Below are 17,683 nucleotides of genomic sequence, written 5' to 3'. Positions count from 1 at the left end.
GTATTTTTTAATTCAATGCTTGAATATTCTAAGCTCATGGTGGAGCAGAGAGATAAGAGTCAGTAAACTACATAAATGAAGCTAGCATTTTGTAAAACTTGTAATCTGAACTTTCTATTTTGGGGGAAACACGGTATATATATTATCGCCTTGATGTACTTTAAATACAATCAGAAATGCATAACCATCCAATGAAATGCTTCAACATGCGATAGGGATTTATGAGTGATTCAAGTTAATTTAGTTGTTAAATGTTGTGTCGAATTTCTTAATATTAGTGTTCTATAAAAATTGTTTTTTAAATGCAATCCTGGAGTATTCATTTCATATTGTCAGGTGAACGTTTTGTATAAAATAACTCACAACGAAACATTTTGAGGGTGTGCTTATAATCAGCTGCACCTTAAACTGTTTTTAAGCCATTAATAAATTTACCACAACTCGATAACTCTAATTTACACCCGAGGTCTGAGAGAAAAGCGTTCTCCAAATTGTGTTTTTTTAAAGCCCACATGCAAAAAGTGTGGGACAAAGGGCATTCAATCCACCAAGGACAGGTCAAGAGAGGGCATCTGACAACTAATAGGCCAGATGGTCATCGTATTCAGCTAGAACAACTCTTACATTTTGTTGATGTGCTTGTTGCAAATAGACATCAACAGAAAACACCCACATTGGCCCTTTTTGACATGATACAGCCATCAAATTACAGCAAAAGGAAAACAAATTAAGAATAATTGATTAATTTGAACTAACTGAAAGTAATAGCTCAGGGATCAGCAAAGACTTTCCATCATGTTGCAAACAGTTAAATCGTTCAGGAAGGGGGCTTGGAATTTTCTTTGAAATGATCGTTGGAGTTGCAAAGCACAAACAAGCCAACAGTAGAAAATTAAAAGCAATACAAATAATTGCTAAATCCATTATTTCTTCAACCTAACCTACCGAATCGCTCAAATTACAACTCTTAATTAACCAATATTTCATCAAAACGTTTGGAAGCTGCCTTCCAAGCGTTGTTGTGTTCATGTATTTTAACTGAATAGTGTACAGCCTGTATAGTCTACGCAGGCCAATGTTCATGCAGCATAGTACAGCTCCAGTGATTACAATTAAGCAGCTCTTATCCCCGGACATAATCAAGAGCCACCACAACGTCGAAGCCTGTTTAATCCTCCCATGGCACACAGAGTCAGGTCTAAACGTGGAGGGAGGGGCTAATAGGGATGACAACATGATGAAAGATGAGCAAAGAGACACATGGCGTACTCTTTGAATATGGAGGTAAAATCAAGATGTATCAGAAAACACAATATACTTTTTATAATTAGTACGTTTTTTTTACAAAAGAGGTAAGACCGTCCCTAAAAAAAATTTAAAAATCAAGCCAGTCCCGGCCCAGGACTCCAGGTAGCCTGACCCGAACCAAACCAATTAACTTGATTTGCAAACTCCGATTTTAGAAACGTTTTATTCTCATATATTCAATGGACTGTAATGAAACATTAATAAGTCCAAACATTGATGAACAAAATAACAAAAATTTGGCCTAAACCTAAACTAATTGCTTTTTTTGTGCCACAAAAAAAGCAAATAGCTTAAGAACCTGCACAATGCCCTTGCACGTTGACTGACTAATATTAAAGCTGAAAAACGAAATGTACTAAAAAGCTAAAAAAGATCATTCTCTTTTGTAATGGATGACAATATAAATGTGTTTTTTATTTTTTGCTGGGAAGCTGATATTCTAAGGGCTGGTTGATCCAAAGTTACAGTATTTAAAAGTTGACTAAATTGTATAAATAAATGGTAAAGCTTTTTCCTCCTTCAGTCCATTGACAAATGCCTGACTTTGGTAACTGCATGCAAAAAGTTGCTAAAGAAAGAAAAATCAAAGTAGTTTCTTATAAAAAATAAAAAAAATAAATGATTTAAAATATTATTTTTCACACCTAGTGCCAGAGAAAACAACTTGCCGATAAAAGGAAATGATATATGAAAATTATATGTAATGCATTGTATTAACCTTGCAAGTAATATGACATCCTGTCATTTGTACTGCTTTCACTTGGACAGGTCTATGAGTTTTCTTTTGGAAGAAATCACAATTTAGATTTTTAAGGAGTGCCACAAATTATTTGAATACACAAAACACTGCCCAATAATGAATGTGCCATGGACTTCTTTTTCAAATTTACAATTTAAAAAATGAAAACAAAACATCTAACTTAACAAGGTAGTGCTGCTCAATTGATTCCATTGAATAATTGAATTTTACCGCAGTTCAATCACGGCAAAATTGGTCCTGGTCTGACAAAGGACCGAGTTATATCCGTAGCAATAGGAGCAATGAGGATCGAGTGACAAAACAAGGGAGCTGTGCCAATGTGAGCAGCCAAGTGGGTTTTGCGGCGGGAGGACCGAGGAGCTTGGAGGTGCATGTTAATCACTTGAGGATCAGGAGGCTGAGCTCTGCAGGTGTCAGACACACAAAGGGCCACTCTTGGCTCGTACCATGACTGCCGGAGATCCCGAGGCGTTTTGGTTTGACATCTTACCCATGATGCAAATCACACAAATTTGTGATCCATAATCCTAATTAATAACAAATAATGTATGTATAGTTTTATTAAAGCAGTTTCTCAATCATAATCTGTTAGGCCCCCCCTTGAAGGAAGAAATCCTCTCACGTTCCCCCTCTCTCAAAAGAACTGATCAGAGTGTAATGTCATTTAGTGACAGCTTCATCAGCAAGCAAGCTGATCTTTGCTCGTTGTTCACCGTAAAGCTACCAAAATCGCAGTGAAGCTAAGTGCTACATCCGCTTCATCAAACTTCCTCATCTTAGCTTGCAGGAGGAGACTTTTGCTTGTCTCTTTGTTCCCATCTCTCTTTACCTGTCGCTTAATCCATGTTGAATATTTTTTCATGGCGTCACTCGAGGGTCTGCTCCACTTCAAGTCTACATGATGCATTGCGTGGAAGCAAAATGTAACACTCTGTCAATGAGAGCACTACTGCTACCTAGTGTAGTAGAGGTGCAACTGCACTTGACTCTGGGAAAATGTAAAATAAAAAAATAAAATAAAATAAAAAAAGTTACCAAAGGTTGACGGGTCCCCACTTTTTGAGAATTACTGTATTAAAATAAGAGATTTTAGCCAACAATGGTTATCATTATTACTGCTGGGGAAATGTCAAATAAATTTGAATAGTTCATCTTTTTTTTTTTTTTTTTTTTTTTATGTTGAAAATTTGCTTAATCATTAAATCAATGGGACGAATTCGTGAGTATTTCAATTACTCAAACCCGTTGCCTATTACATATTTAAAAATGTGGGGGTTTTTTTTCATAAAAGTTTTTCGCAAGTTCTGAATACCCAATTTACACAACCATAGGGATAAAAGTTGCCTTCTTTAAGGCACTGGGGAATATTTGACCATTATATGTCACCGTTTTGTGTAATGCAGGGGTTGCCAACCCAAAATGTTGAAAAACCATGACGCACCACAAAAACACAAAAGCCAATATGACTGAAGCCATAATCATACATAAAAGCTGATCATTTCATAGGAATTGGAATATTATAAATATGACGGTGTAGCAGGTAAGTCAGTTGTTTGCAGATGACACAGCGCTTGTGGCTGATTCTGAGGAAACATTGAGAAGGTTGGTAATGGAGTTTGGAAGAGTGTGTGATACGCGTAAGTTATGTGTGAATATTGGGAAGAGTAAGGTGATGAGTGTTCACGTGATGGAGTGGGCATGGCGTTGGAAATAAGGTTGAATGGACAGTTGCTGGAAGAAGTTGAAAGCTTTAGGTACTTGGGTTGTGATGTGGCTGCAGTTGGTGGAATGTAGTGCGAGGTATTGCACAGAGTGAATCAAGGAAGCAAGGTTTTGGGTGCTCTGAGGAGAGTGATGAGCAACAAGAGTATGAGTATGGATGTTAAGAGGGGACTGTATGAGAGTGTGATTCTGCCGACTGTATTGTATGGTGCAGAGACTTGGAGCCTGAACGCAGATTTGAGAACGAAATTAAAGGATTTTGAGATTAAGTGTTTTAGGACTATGTTAGGAGTGACAAGAATGGATTGATTGAGAAATGAAATTTTGAGAGAAAGAACTGGAGTAGTAGTGGAACTGAGCAAGCGTGTGGATATGAGAGTACCCGGCTGGTTTGGACACAATGGAGAGGATGGATGAGGAGTGAATGTTGAAGAGGATCTTCAGAGAAGAAGTAAATGGAAGGAGACCAAGAGTCAGAGTGGTATAAAGCACAAGGAAAACTACAAAATACGGAGACTCAAAGTGACCAAACGGCACAATTGTTCTTCTATTTTTGTTTGCCCAGCCTTTCACAAGGTCTTATGGAAGTACAAGTTCCTGTAGCAGCAAGATGGTGAACAATCATGTCAGCTCCCTCTAGGTGAGCCTCATGTTATGTAAAATAAATGTAAATTTCTCAGACTACATGCATTTTAAAAATGCACAATATTATGATAGTTCATGCATTTTTGCTTATAATTCAAATTCATTTTTTTTTTAACTAATGATGTTTTTTTAACACAAAGTCGCTTTAGTTACGTGAGCGATTGATGATAGGGTGCGGGTTTTATATACAATCAGAACGTGTTTTACAATGTTTTAATGGTGCCCATTATATTACTAAGCCCAACTTACACTAAGAATGCACTACTGTGCAAATAGAGCATAGCAAAACTGTGTTTAGGTTTACTTTATTAAGTATTAATGACAATGTAACAACACTTTTTTAATCATCAATAGGATTGTCCAGGGTACTTAACACAGATAAAATAAACACAAAAATAAAGCGTGAACAAAACATTTTTTACCACAAATTGTCATTCGATTAACCCATCAAAGTCCTCATCCTCCGTTTCTGAATCGAACAGCTAAGCAAAGTCTACACAATGAATGTCAGGTCTGCATTGAAATTTTTTTTAGAATCGATTGTCAACATTTTGCAAAAGATGTTTAAAATGTAACTTTGATTTAGGTGGGGGTTTATGGTTTAAAGTTTATTCAAATAATTTCCATCCAGACTGACTAATACAATTGAGATAATTTTTGGTTTTATTGCCCAGACCATGTTATTACTTATGATGCAATTTTTAATTCACAAAACTAGAGAGGCATCACTCATGTGGCAGAATAGTGATATCCCCATGTCTCAAGTATCTCAATGCAATTCCTCCAAGCTAAAAACATCCTCGACCTTGAAAAGCCGCTATGTTCCCTGCCACACACAGAGCATCATTGAGGTGTTCAGGACCAGACTATACGAAAAAAAGTGTGCAAATAGTGAGTAACAAATTGCATAGCCGTTGCAAACTTTAACTGTTTTTTTTCTTTTAAAAGGTTTCGGCCTTATAAGTTTCGGGCTTTATCAGAGAGGTATTATTGTAACATAAAATGATGTTGTCATGTCTTGCACGGTTGCCATAGCGCCAAGCTGGCCCCGCCCATTGACACAAGCTGACTCGCATTGACTGATTACTTCTGTGGGTGCTTAAACGCACCCTTTTGAAATGTGCTTTGCCAGATCGTTTGTTAAACCTTGTTATACTTGTGGAACTTTGTTGCACATCGGTGTGGCATTCTGTGAGATTCCTGCAAGTCCTGTTTGATTCTGAGAAATCCCTAGATTGTAATTTTGCCTGCATTTGAGCCTGCTCGGTTTTGTTTTTGGTCTGATCCATTTTGGACAACTTTTCTTTTGTTTTTGGATTTCGAATCAACTCCGCAACCATCAATCCCCGGATTAAGTGTGCGCACCCTCTTCATCCTTCCCCAATAAAAATTGTGTGAGTAAGTCTACGCAAATGAGTTCTTATTTCCCCTTCCCCGCTCCGCTTCGTGACATATGTCACGGTTTATGTAGTCATAATTGTTTTCCAGTCATTTTTGTTTGCTTATTCTCATCAGCACATGACTATTTTAATCATTTTGTTGTAGTTAAAGTACCTTATGATTATCAATGTAGTATTTGAATAAGGTATTTCTGGTTATGTTCACTTGATGTCTCGTCCTGGCGCATTCTTTACATTTATCTGAGTGATTTGATTTGTGGCTGGAGTTTTGCCAGACCACTTACACAATTCTAGCATGCCTGTTTGAACTGGGCTCTGTTAAAAATAAGGTAATTGGAAAAATTTCACATCCAGAGACTGTTTTTTTAAACCATCATCATCCCTTATTAAACACTGCCCTGCCGGCTTTCCGATGTTTTTGGGTAACAGGACATTATCTTACTCAACAGCCCAGAAAATATTGTGTTTTGCTTTATTTGTTTTACCTAATGAAAAACCTGAATGAACAGCTATGCTCCATAATCTCGCTTACTTGCTTTAAGTCTCACGGAACCCGTATGTTTATTTAAGGACGCGGAAGAGAGACAAAGCTCTCCCCATCTTCAACATTAAAAGGAGCAAAAGTGATGAACCAACACCACCATTAACTCTCTGCAAACACAGGAGGCACGATGTACTGCACCATGTGAATATTGATCAATGTAAGCTTAGTGGATAATTTCAAAAATACCTGCAAGTAATAACAAAGATAGAGTTGGACAGATTTGTAGACAATATTTGAGACAAGTAAGCCCATGGTTTGATTAAATATCATCCATAAATGGAAGCAAAAGCAAGTGTACAAACGTATTTTCCTTCCACAAGATATGATAGTCATTAACAGGAAAAAACAACACTGCAAGTGTAACATACTCAAGGGTGTAGGGAAAATTATATAGCAAATACATAATAACAATTCAGTGGTAATAATGATGCTGCTCAACAGCCCCTATGCAACATTGCTAATGAAACGCCACAATGAACATGAAACTATAATGAGGTAGGAATAACGATACCATGAATAATGTTAGCGGTTGCTCGTATCCTCGAGCATAATATTTACGGTGATATGCAAAAGGGTATTCTAATAGTCTCCTTTATAGCGGACAAGGATCAATAACAAGGTCAAAACTTCTCTAATGGGTCACAAACCATTAAGTACTAGATGAAAATCTTTCACAATGAGATCTGTTTTGTTATAACCTTCACATTTATTCAGATTCTTGGGATAGTTTGTGCTGACCTGTCTGTCTGTCATTATTACTCTCTTTGTTGTAATATTTAAATGTGTCACTTCATATATATAGTCTGGGTTATATGAGTTTTCAGGTCATTAAAAAGTACTGCATTCAAATGTAATTTAGATAGTATTGTATCTTTAGAGTTAAGGTATAAGACAAATAGCACGTATAGTATTGATGTGAACTAAAAGGGGCATTATTGAACAGCATGAGGCATTAGGTGCCTCAAATAAACCATTACATACAGAAAGCGAACAGCAAAATATTATCAATAAATATTGACAGTGAGCGAACTAGAGGCAGAGGAAAAAATAAATAAAAATAAGAGCCTACGTCATTGGAGTTGGAGACAAATTGCAAGTCCCAAGTGAGAAAATGTAGGTTGCAGTACACCGACAACATCTGCTCACATCACAACGGCTATCTCCATTTGCTAATTTATTTTGGGTACCCTGTAAATAGCAAAATAGCAGTGAAATATATAAAAGGTGGAACCTATGTCATATAATTAGCAATTATTATATATATCTGTCCCCGCCATTTAAGAAAAACTTAGATCCATTTTCTTTTTTACTGAATTACAAAACATTATTCCCTCAAACATTAATTTGGGAGTGCGTTTTTCAGATGAAAGCAAACAATATACACGAATGAAAAAAAATATCTGTTTAACTTCATAATAACATTGAAGGACAATTTATTAAATGCACAAAAAGAAGATATATATTGTTTCAGATGAGAGGGAAACTGTTCCTTTTAAAAAACTATATTAAAAATCAGAAAAGTGAATAACAGGTGCAGTGTAACCACACACTTTGATTCAAAAGCATGCATCAATTACAGTCGCTGTCGAGAGCATCGTCCACTGGGACACCACTTCTAAAACAGATGTTTCCTCTTTTGTCCCCTAAATTAATAAAAACAAATATCGTAACAGGTGGTGCACAGCTGCATTTAGCTTAAACTACAAAACCACACTGCATTGACAACTTGACAAGTCAAAAATTCTAACAGTGTGAGCTATTGATCGAGAGATAATCATTACAGATGGCTAGCAAGGGACAGCTTGTAACCCCCTGGACACATCCGGGGTCTCCGTTTGAAAGAGGACAGACAGGTTTTTTTTCATGTGTTTGTTCAACATGCGGGGTGCAGAGCGCAACAAGGATAACAAACGCTTCAGTGAAGCAGTTCTGTTGAAGTTTTTATAACAATCATATAATCACAACGGAATATTCTGGGGTTGTGAGCAAAGGAGAAGACTTTAAATGCACTTTTAAATGGCTGACAATCATTTCTACACCAGAGGGGGCGTAATATAGCAGGCTATGACAAAAACAAAACATAAGTCAGAGGAAAATTCTACAAATCCCGGCTCCGTACCAGTCCTTTGTCTAGACTGACTCATGCAGGTGGTTTAATAAAACTCAAAGGAAGACCACCCCTTGGAACAATGCAGACTGTATAACGACATGCTGAATGGATACACTGAGACATCAGGTGAATAAAATAAGACCTAAAAAAGTAAATAACTACTTTACATGGCTAATCATAAGGTTAATTAACTATGACTAAATAAGTGAAAGAGATATACATTACTGAAATGATAACAAGGTTATAGCTGAAAACTCAGATAACCCAAACTAATATATATATATATATATATATGAAGTGACATATTTTAATATTACAACTAAGAGAGTAATACTGACAGACAGACAGACAGCCATAAAGACACTTTGTCATAGATTGCACTTAACAAAATGTCCTCCTGCCCCCATAAAAAAATAAGATCAACCCGCCTGTGCGTCCATCCAAAGCAAACAGACAGTATATACAGTGTCGTGAAGAAGTATTTTCCCCCTTCCTGAATTCTGTGTTTTGCATTTCACAAAAGGTATCAGATCATCAAACCAAACTTTAATAGAACACAAAGAGAACCCAAGAAAATTCAAATAGCAGGTGTGAAATGTTGATTCCGTTTATTAAGGTACAACAAAAAAAATCTGTGAAAAAGTAATTGCTCCCTTTGTTCAATCACAAAGTACCTGACTAACCAAAGTTCTGGAAATGCTCAGTTCAATTCAACAGGCCATAAACAAAAAAGATTGTCACCACCTGTGTTGAATCAAGAAATCACTCAAATTGAATTTGTTAGACAGAGTAAAGCAAGCTACAAAATCCCAAGAACATGCCACAATCCAAATTATTCCAAGAAGAAAATTAAAAAGATGATCGCAATCTTTTAGTCCGGAAGAGGTCACAAAGCCATTTCCAAAGCTTTAGGGCTCAAGCGAACCACCGTAAGAACCATTATCCACACAAAAAATGGAAACAGGGGCAAAGGCTCCCAGGAGTGGTCGACTAACAAAGACTACTCCAAGAGTATGACAACGGCTCATCTAAAAGGTTTCAAAAGAACAACTTAAAACATCCAAGGATATGCAGTCCTCGTTGGCCTTAGTTAAGGTCAGCGGAGATGCTAAAAATGGCTTCCATGGGAGAGTTCCCAGGTGAAAACTACTGCTGTCACAAAAGTGCACAAATAGTTGTCTCACATTTATCGTCTTGATTATCCTCAATACTTTTGGAGAATTTAACTGTTTTGAAGGTGAGCAGCTCGTTACATCTGGCAAAAAATGGCACAGCATTTAACCAAAAGAAGATGATCCCAAAAGTAAAGCATGGTGTTGGCAGTGTGATATTCTGGGGCTTATTTGCTACCTCAGAAAAAAAAAGTTTCTAGATTGGCCAAGTCAAAGTTCAGGATTAAATACAATTGAGATTCTTTGGTGTGACTTTAAACAGGCATTAGATTCTAAAACACCCTCCATTATGGCAGATTTTGGAAAAATTTGCAAAGAAGAGCGGGCCAAAATTTCTCCACAGCGTTGTGAAAGACTCATGACTAATTATTGTAAACATTTGTTTACTGTTATCACTGCCAAAGGTGGCCCAACTTGCCATTAGGTTCAGGCGGCAATTACCTTTTCACATAGGGCCAAATAGGTTTTGACTTTTTTGTGCCTTTATACATCAACATTTTAAAACTGCATTTCGTTGTCCTTGAGTCGTCCCTGTGTAATATTAAAAGTGGTTTGATGATCTTAAACCTTTGTAAGTGATAAATGTGCAAAAATCTAAGAAATCAGGAAGGGGGCAAATAGTTTTTCACCGCACTGCAGTGCAGTTTTTTTCTATTAATCTGTTTTTCAAATCAATTAAAAAGAACACATTGATAGCACACCTCATACCAACAGTAATTTTGCACAATAGGAAGCGAAAGCAACCAGCATATACACAAAAGTCCGCTGCAGGGAGAAGAAGAACGACGATTTTCAGGATCTAAGACTGACAGATACCTTGGGAAACACTATTTTCAATTTGTGGCATTGATGAGGTGTGGCCCAGAGGGATATGTTTTTCCTTGCCTGCTCCCCTCCACTCACAAACAGAAGCATGACAGCAGAAATGATAAAACCGTCAGACAACACCATTGATGAAAAAAACGTTCCAGGCGGAGCAAAGCTGCCATGAATAAGAACTAGCCAACCTATGAAGGAAACTAGACCAAGAAACAAGAATCATGTTTTAAAAATAAATTAATACTGTCACGAGTTAAATATTTGAGGCTTCAACTCCAGCTCTACGGTTTTAAAGTTGTAACGCAGTGATGTCTACACAAAGTGTAGAAGCCATGTGCGGCCAACAGACATTTTTAGCGTACACTAAAAAGTATATTTACAACTGAAAAGCAATGATATACTGTGTAGAGCAGGGTTTTCCAAACTTTTTCAAACTGAGAGCTACTTATTGTCACTAATTATCACAAAGGGCAACCAGTTTGATAAGCATTTCTCAAATAACAACTCATCATGTATTACTATGTTGTTACTGTGTTATTACCAGGTTAATTATTGAAAGTAGAGTTAAATAGACTGTCAACAGCTAAAAAAATGATTTTACTAGAAGATCACATTGACCCAGCACTGGTGGGCTATTTTCAAAACAAGTTCAAGGGTAGATCAACTGTCCTCAGGGAGCACCCTGGTGCCCACTGGCACAACGTTGGAGACCCCTGTTTATAGAGCTTTTTTACACACAAGAAGATGCAAATCCACTGTATATTATTCGCATTCCCTCAATAAAAAATGTTACCACCAAAAATGTGTTTTGCTTTCTGCTATGCGTCAAGGTTCCAATTACAAACATCGCACAAGAACGATTCCCATGTAATTGGTTTTTAAAAATCTGCTTTCGACAACTTGTTTTTGTTTGAAAAAGTAAGACGGGATTTGAGTGCTATTTATGAAAGGGTTTATATTTTTAGTGTATCATGGGGTGCTTTATGAAAAATAAATCTTGATTTCATGTTTACTTTTTATTCTTGTCAAGCATTTTGTATCAAAAGTCACATCACAAAGTTAAACAGATTAAGGATTGAGCCAAAGCAACTGAAACCTGTCCCATAAATAACTTTAGTCCAGGCATGTCTAAAGTCCGGCCTGGCGGACAGTTACGGCAAGTGATTAAATATTTACTGGCAACGGCCTCATCATAAAATTAACAATATGTGGCCTAGCAGTGATGTTCACAATAGTATAAAACGAATATGTATCAAAAAGAATTCACCATTTCGCCAGATTATGGCAGTAGCCCTTTGGCCACCTTTGCCCTTGGCTTTCTGTGAGAATATTAGCCCACCCTATTTCCAACATGGCGACTGTAAATAAAATAAGAAAAGTTGACTGCAAGGGCAGGCGCGTCCAGGATAAGTGGAAAGAAGCAGGCTGAGACAAACATTGTGAAAATTTGAAGCAACTGCAAGTTGTTTTATCGGCACAGCAGCGCTTTTTCACAAAACCCTGCGAGTCAAACGAAAATGCTACAAAGGGGAGCTACAAAGGGGAGCTACAAAGGCGAGCTACGAGGTCACGATGCTGATCGCCAAGAACTGCAAACCATTCACGGAGGGTGGATTAATTAAAGACTGTTCAAAGAATGCCAGGCTGAACAGTCGCCCAACACATATTATCAGCTTATCAAATCTGGCCAGCTTTCTAAAAGGTTTGGACACCCCTGCTTTAAAAACTTCTTCGATACATAATTTCAAATCATTATCATGTCATCTTTGATTCTTATATTATAGTAGCAAATATATATCAGGCAGGGAGTGAATACAAGTGTGAAATTCAAGGATCAGTGCAAGAAGATTTCTTTCTGATGAGATTTCGGAAGTGAATGCATACAAGGGGCCCTTAATAAAATGTTCAGGTATTTGTGATAGTGAATAATTCTTTTTTCAAAAGAGCAGGACGGTCATCACATTGAAAGATTGCCTTGCATTGAGATAAGTATGGCTGAACTCTGACATAAAATATGCTGTTATTTATTGTTCAACTGCAGTTTCAAAGTAAATAATAAGTCTAATTTACAAATTCTGTGACCTTACTACAAGAGGGATTTTACTTTAGAAAACACTATTAAAATGAAGCCCATTTACCATTTGTTATCTTCTTGGTATAGCAGTCTAAAGAATGCCACCTTACTCTATTTGGGACATTAGTAAACCAAAGCATTATTCAACCCATCCTCCTGCACTGCTCCACATGTTTTTTTCATTATGCCCCCTGTTACGAACCGGACCAAACTCACACGGAGCACATACGCAGCAGCTAAAATCATCGGCCTGACCACAACCAACCTCCTAGACTTAAATAACTGGTCTCTCATCCGACTGGCAAAAACAAAAGTCCAGGATATCACTTGGCCACTACACCAATACTTAATCCCGCTACTGTTAGGGCGCAGAAAAGAACGATAAGATTTAAGAGGGCCCGCTTCGGGAAAAGCCTGATCCCCTCTGTTATTACCTTTTTGAACAAAAGGCCCCGCTGACCCATAGATTCAGTCTGCCCTCATTGTCTCACTGTCAACTATGTTTGCCATTCTGCTGTTTTTTTCCTTTTGTATGTTTAATATAATGTAATGTCTGTTGTTGAAAGTAAATTTCCCTAAGGGGACCAAAACATTTAATCCAATCTAATCCAAACAACATAAAATTTAAGTGGTGTGCCTGATTATAACATTCCCAACTGGGAGCATTTTAAAAGAATAGCTTCATATTCGCATTACGCCAATCAATTTGTGCATCATACAATTCTTTGCCTGGGAGACATTATTTGATGTCATAAAAAAGAAACAATCGAATTATCTGTTTAAACAAGGTGTTTGTATGTTGCCTCATGTGCAGTGGGGGCAGATCTGAAACGCAAGTTGATTCAAGTTGTTATCGCCCAAAGAAAACATTGGCAAACGACTGCTAGTGTGCACAATGGGGTGTATCATTGCAATCAAATAATATTGGCCATTTAGTAAATAACCTAAAATCTATCCCCATTAACATTTTATAGTCTTCAACACAGCTGTAAGTCAGCTCTCATATACATCTATTGATTCCCAAAATTAAGAGCAAAAACAAATGTATGGATCTATAACTTATCGATTATCAAAGAGATTACCATCTTTTTGTCAATAATCTATGAATAATCAATTAAATCATGTTGGGTTAGAAATTGATCAAATGTACATCCATTCATCCATTTTCTGCATTGCTTATCCTCACAAGAGTTGCGAAAGTTGCTGTAGCCCCTCCCAGCCGTCTTCGGGCAATGGGCAGGGGATACCGTAAACTGGTTGCTATCCAAATGCAGGGCACACGGGTACAGACAGTTTGCTTGTACATTCACATCTAGGGAAAATTTGGACACACCCATCACAGCACCCCAAGCTCATCTCAGCTCCATAGGGGTGCAGAGCTTTCAGCCGCTCTGCCCCTCAGCTCTGGAACTCATTACCACCAGCCCCCGAAATTCCGCTACCCTGTCCATTATCAAATCCTGACTCAAAACCCATCTGTTCCAACTTGCCTACCCATAAAAACTTTTGTCAAATTACCCCTCACCCTTTTTTTTTAAATGTACTCTGGTTTTATTCTCGTTTTATATTTTGTGTACAGTGACCTTGGGTGTCCTAAAAGGAGGTTTGAAAGAAAAAATTATTATTATTATTATTATTAAATTGAACCATTTATTGCAGAAAACCTTTCTTATATTAAAAGGACAGTGTGATTATTTAGCGCCTCTTAGTGATTAAAAACCCCTTTATTAACTGAAAAAAAGAATATTGATTCAAATAATGAACAAAAATACTTCTCTTATAAAAACATGGATTTTTGTTAAATATTTGTTGGTCGAGAAATTTGCAATTATTTGACATTACATGATCCACGCCTAGGGGGGGGGCTAACATGATTATCCGCCATCTTGCTCTCCGGTTACCTAAAAAAAAAACTTTAAGAAAAATGGTGCTGTTTGGTCACTTTGAGTCTCCATAGTTTGTATGTTTTCTTGTGCTATTTAGCAATCGTTTACGGTTGCAGAACACAATACAGCGACATCTGGTGGTCAAACAATACAAACTGTCCTTCAATGATCAGAAATGGAAAATTCATCATTCTGATTTTTCTTGCATGATGCTTTGACACTTGAGATTTTCTTCCATGCCGTGCAACAGCTTTTTGTGTTTATAAAGGAAAAACTACACAAAATACAGAATGTATTTATATTATTTTTTAAATAAAAAGTAACCCATGTAACATATGAAGTGAGAAACAGTCGGTCACATTTAGTAAATACAAATTTTGCCAACCCATCTTGATTCTGCACCATCTATACTTGGATGCGATATGACAGGCTCACGCAAGCAGTACGTGAGAGTTTTGGACATTTATGGAAAATGCTTAAAATAAAGGGAGTTTTAACATGATGGGGCCATCACTTCTCAGGGGATGTTCACATAATGCTGACAATAGATGGGACACGAACCAGCTTCGATTCAAAACCGAATGTGAATAATAGGCTGCCGACGAACAGTTTTTAAATACCACATCTTATCCGGAGAGCATTTTTCTCACTAAATTAGCACAATAAAGAGCTCAAGGTTAACAAAGCCTCAGGTCATATCAGTGCCACAAAAAAAAAGACATTTTAACCTTTAAAATGGGCTTATGATGACACAGGGTGAGGATGATGAAAGCCTGGAGATAGCGCCATCTCCATTCAGAGCAATTTGAACAAATTCAACACAATCTGTTGGAATTCTGCCATAGGCATTCAATGCTTTTCACTTTGTTTCGAAGGCTTAGGAATATTATACAGGTTGACATCTGTAATAACTTGAAAAAAATTTTTAAAATGATCAAATATCTTATGATCCCTTCTGAAGATGACTAGAATCATATCTACTGTATGAAGCATCTGGATCAGACCTGAAAGTGATATAATACAGGTACTTAAAGATATATCTTATTTTAACAGTACCTCTAACAATCCGTGACAACTCAACATTTCTGATGATGTAGGAAAAGTTTTATGGTGAAACATATAGTAAAATAAAATCATATAAATATATTTTTAGGTAAAATATTTTTGTTCAGTTAACAGATATTTTATCGCAGTAAAAATATATTTTTTAATATATTCTAACTGTATATTTTCTTAATTTGCAGCTTAACAATGTAAACAAATTGGAAAATAATGACAAGCATAGCGTGGGGGGAAATATAATGAAGTCAAAAATGTCTATACTGTATTTCAACATAATTATTCTTGGATATGTTTTTTCAAATACAATATTATGTTTCTAATATATGTTTACCATATGTTTTTTTAATTCTGCAGCTAAACAACTCAAATAATGTAAAAACGAAGGAAAGCATAGCGTGGGAAGAAAAATATAGTAAAACAATACAACAAATAATATTTTAAGTAAAATATTCTTTTTCTTTCGACAGATATTTTACTTAATTGAAATATTTTTTCTAACATATTTCAACGATAATTTTACTATATTTTTATTTTATAATTCTGCAGCTAAAAATGCACACCAAAAAAATGAAATAGGAAGAGGAGCATATTATGGGGAAAAATATATAGGCTTAGCGTGGGGACACTAAGACAATAAAATAAAATGAATAATGATATTGTCAATAAAATATTCTTGTTCTGTTGACAAATATTTTATCTTAATTAAAGTGTTATTTTCCTAAAATATTTCAACAATATTCTTACTTAATTTAGCAGATAATCCATTTTTTAAAATGTAGAAATGCAGTTAAAAAAAGCATGAGGGAAATTTGGTTGGATCCCTTTAACCACTAGGGTTGTAGGGGCACAATATCCTGTGGTGTATCTTGGGCATGTGGCCCCCATGCCTCTTCAGGCCAACATACTAGAGCACATTTAAAATATACGTATTGCAGGTAAATATTTTTTATCTCTAAACTATTATATTTCCTATGTATTTGAACCATTTTCTCTCAATTCTGGAATGAACAACACAACCAGATATAAAAACCAAGAAAAGCATTGAAAGAGAAAAAAATAAAATGAGAAAAATTATCTGTCGACAACATTTTTTTCGTCCTGGGTGAAGAAGAATTCAACGCAGGCAACAGCACGTGTGGTTTGATTGCGGTTCAATAAGCGCAGGTTGTAAATTAAGTACTCCAGCACAATTAGGTTAATTAAAAGCGTGCATCCCTCCATTTGAAAACCGAGTAATGCACAAAATTGAACAAACCATGCAGATATCTGTATCAAGTGTATTTCTAGAATTGGTCTTCACTCGTTTGTGTATATCATTATGACACTGAATGCCACTGACGAACGTAATTGGTTAGTACACCCTCACAGCAACTCATTAAACAGATGGAGCAAAACCACGTAGTAAAAGGGTGAATGACTGGCAGATGCTTCCCCAAAATGATCCATTAATTTATACACGTCACATACATAAATGTACAACAGCTCATCAAAATGCATCATTGCCTTCCAAATATCAGACACGAACGCCGAGTTGTAAACGCATAACTTGGAGGCGCATGGATGCTCGATCGTATCGCTCAACAGACGTTACAACACAATGTACAGGTTTTACCTCACTTTGTCCAGTCCATCGTCCTCATCAGTCAAGATGAAAATCTAAGAGATGATGAGCACTATTCCACTGGTTTGAATTTGTAGATTTTTCGTTTGCACTACAACTGCTGCAGACAGTCCCCGGCAACCTCACTAATCTCAGATATTGGTGCGTTCAATTGCCTTCGGTGCATTGCAGTACTGGACCCAAAACGCCTGAAACTGTTCAAGGAAAAGTTGAAATAGGGTGCACAAAACCCGACTAATGTTATTGATGAGTAATGAGAGAGGCGTTACGAGGGGCAACCCCTGTACCCTCATCCAAAGCAGAAGATGCTGTCGGTGGGGAACACTGTCTCCTCCCGCATATGGAGGAAGGTTAAAAGCATGCTCATGCGACATAAAAGTGGGAGCCTGTAGTTTGAGAGATTCTTAAAAAGTTGGAATTTTAATATTTTCTCTATTAACTCATTCAGTTTCATGTGTTTCTCTCAAATGGGAAGTGCCAGTACCAGACAATTATTTGTCATTTTTAGTCATGTTTGAAGGCCTACATAAAATTTCGATCTGTAGCCACGTCAAAGGAAA

General features: G+C 36.7%; 1 protein-coding gene across 6 annotated transcripts in view; it reads right to left on the bottom strand.

Annotated features, from left to right (window-relative positions):
* The window catches only part of arvcfb (ARVCF delta catenin family member b), a 286,399-nt gene extending 269,096 nt beyond the window's left edge, over positions 1-17,303 (bottom strand). For all 6 annotated transcript variants that reach the window (XM_088335601.1, XM_088335596.1, XM_088335598.1 and 3 more), the window contains exon 1: positions 17,115-17,303. The gene's annotated coding sequence lies outside the window, so the exon portion shown is untranslated. The remainder of the gene's footprint in view (positions 1-17,114) is intronic.
* Positions 17,304-17,683: the final 380 nt, after the last annotated feature.

Source organism: Urocampus carinirostris, chromosome 5 (assembly GCF_059441175.1).
Source record: "Urocampus carinirostris isolate Australia breed hairy pipefish chromosome 5, RoL_Ucar_1.0, whole genome shotgun sequence".
NCBI classification, from domain to species: Eukaryota; Metazoa; Chordata; class Actinopteri; order Syngnathiformes; family Syngnathidae; genus Urocampus; species Urocampus carinirostris.
Note: the sequence above shows the minus strand (reverse complement) of the source record. Positions and strands in the feature narration are given on the sequence as shown.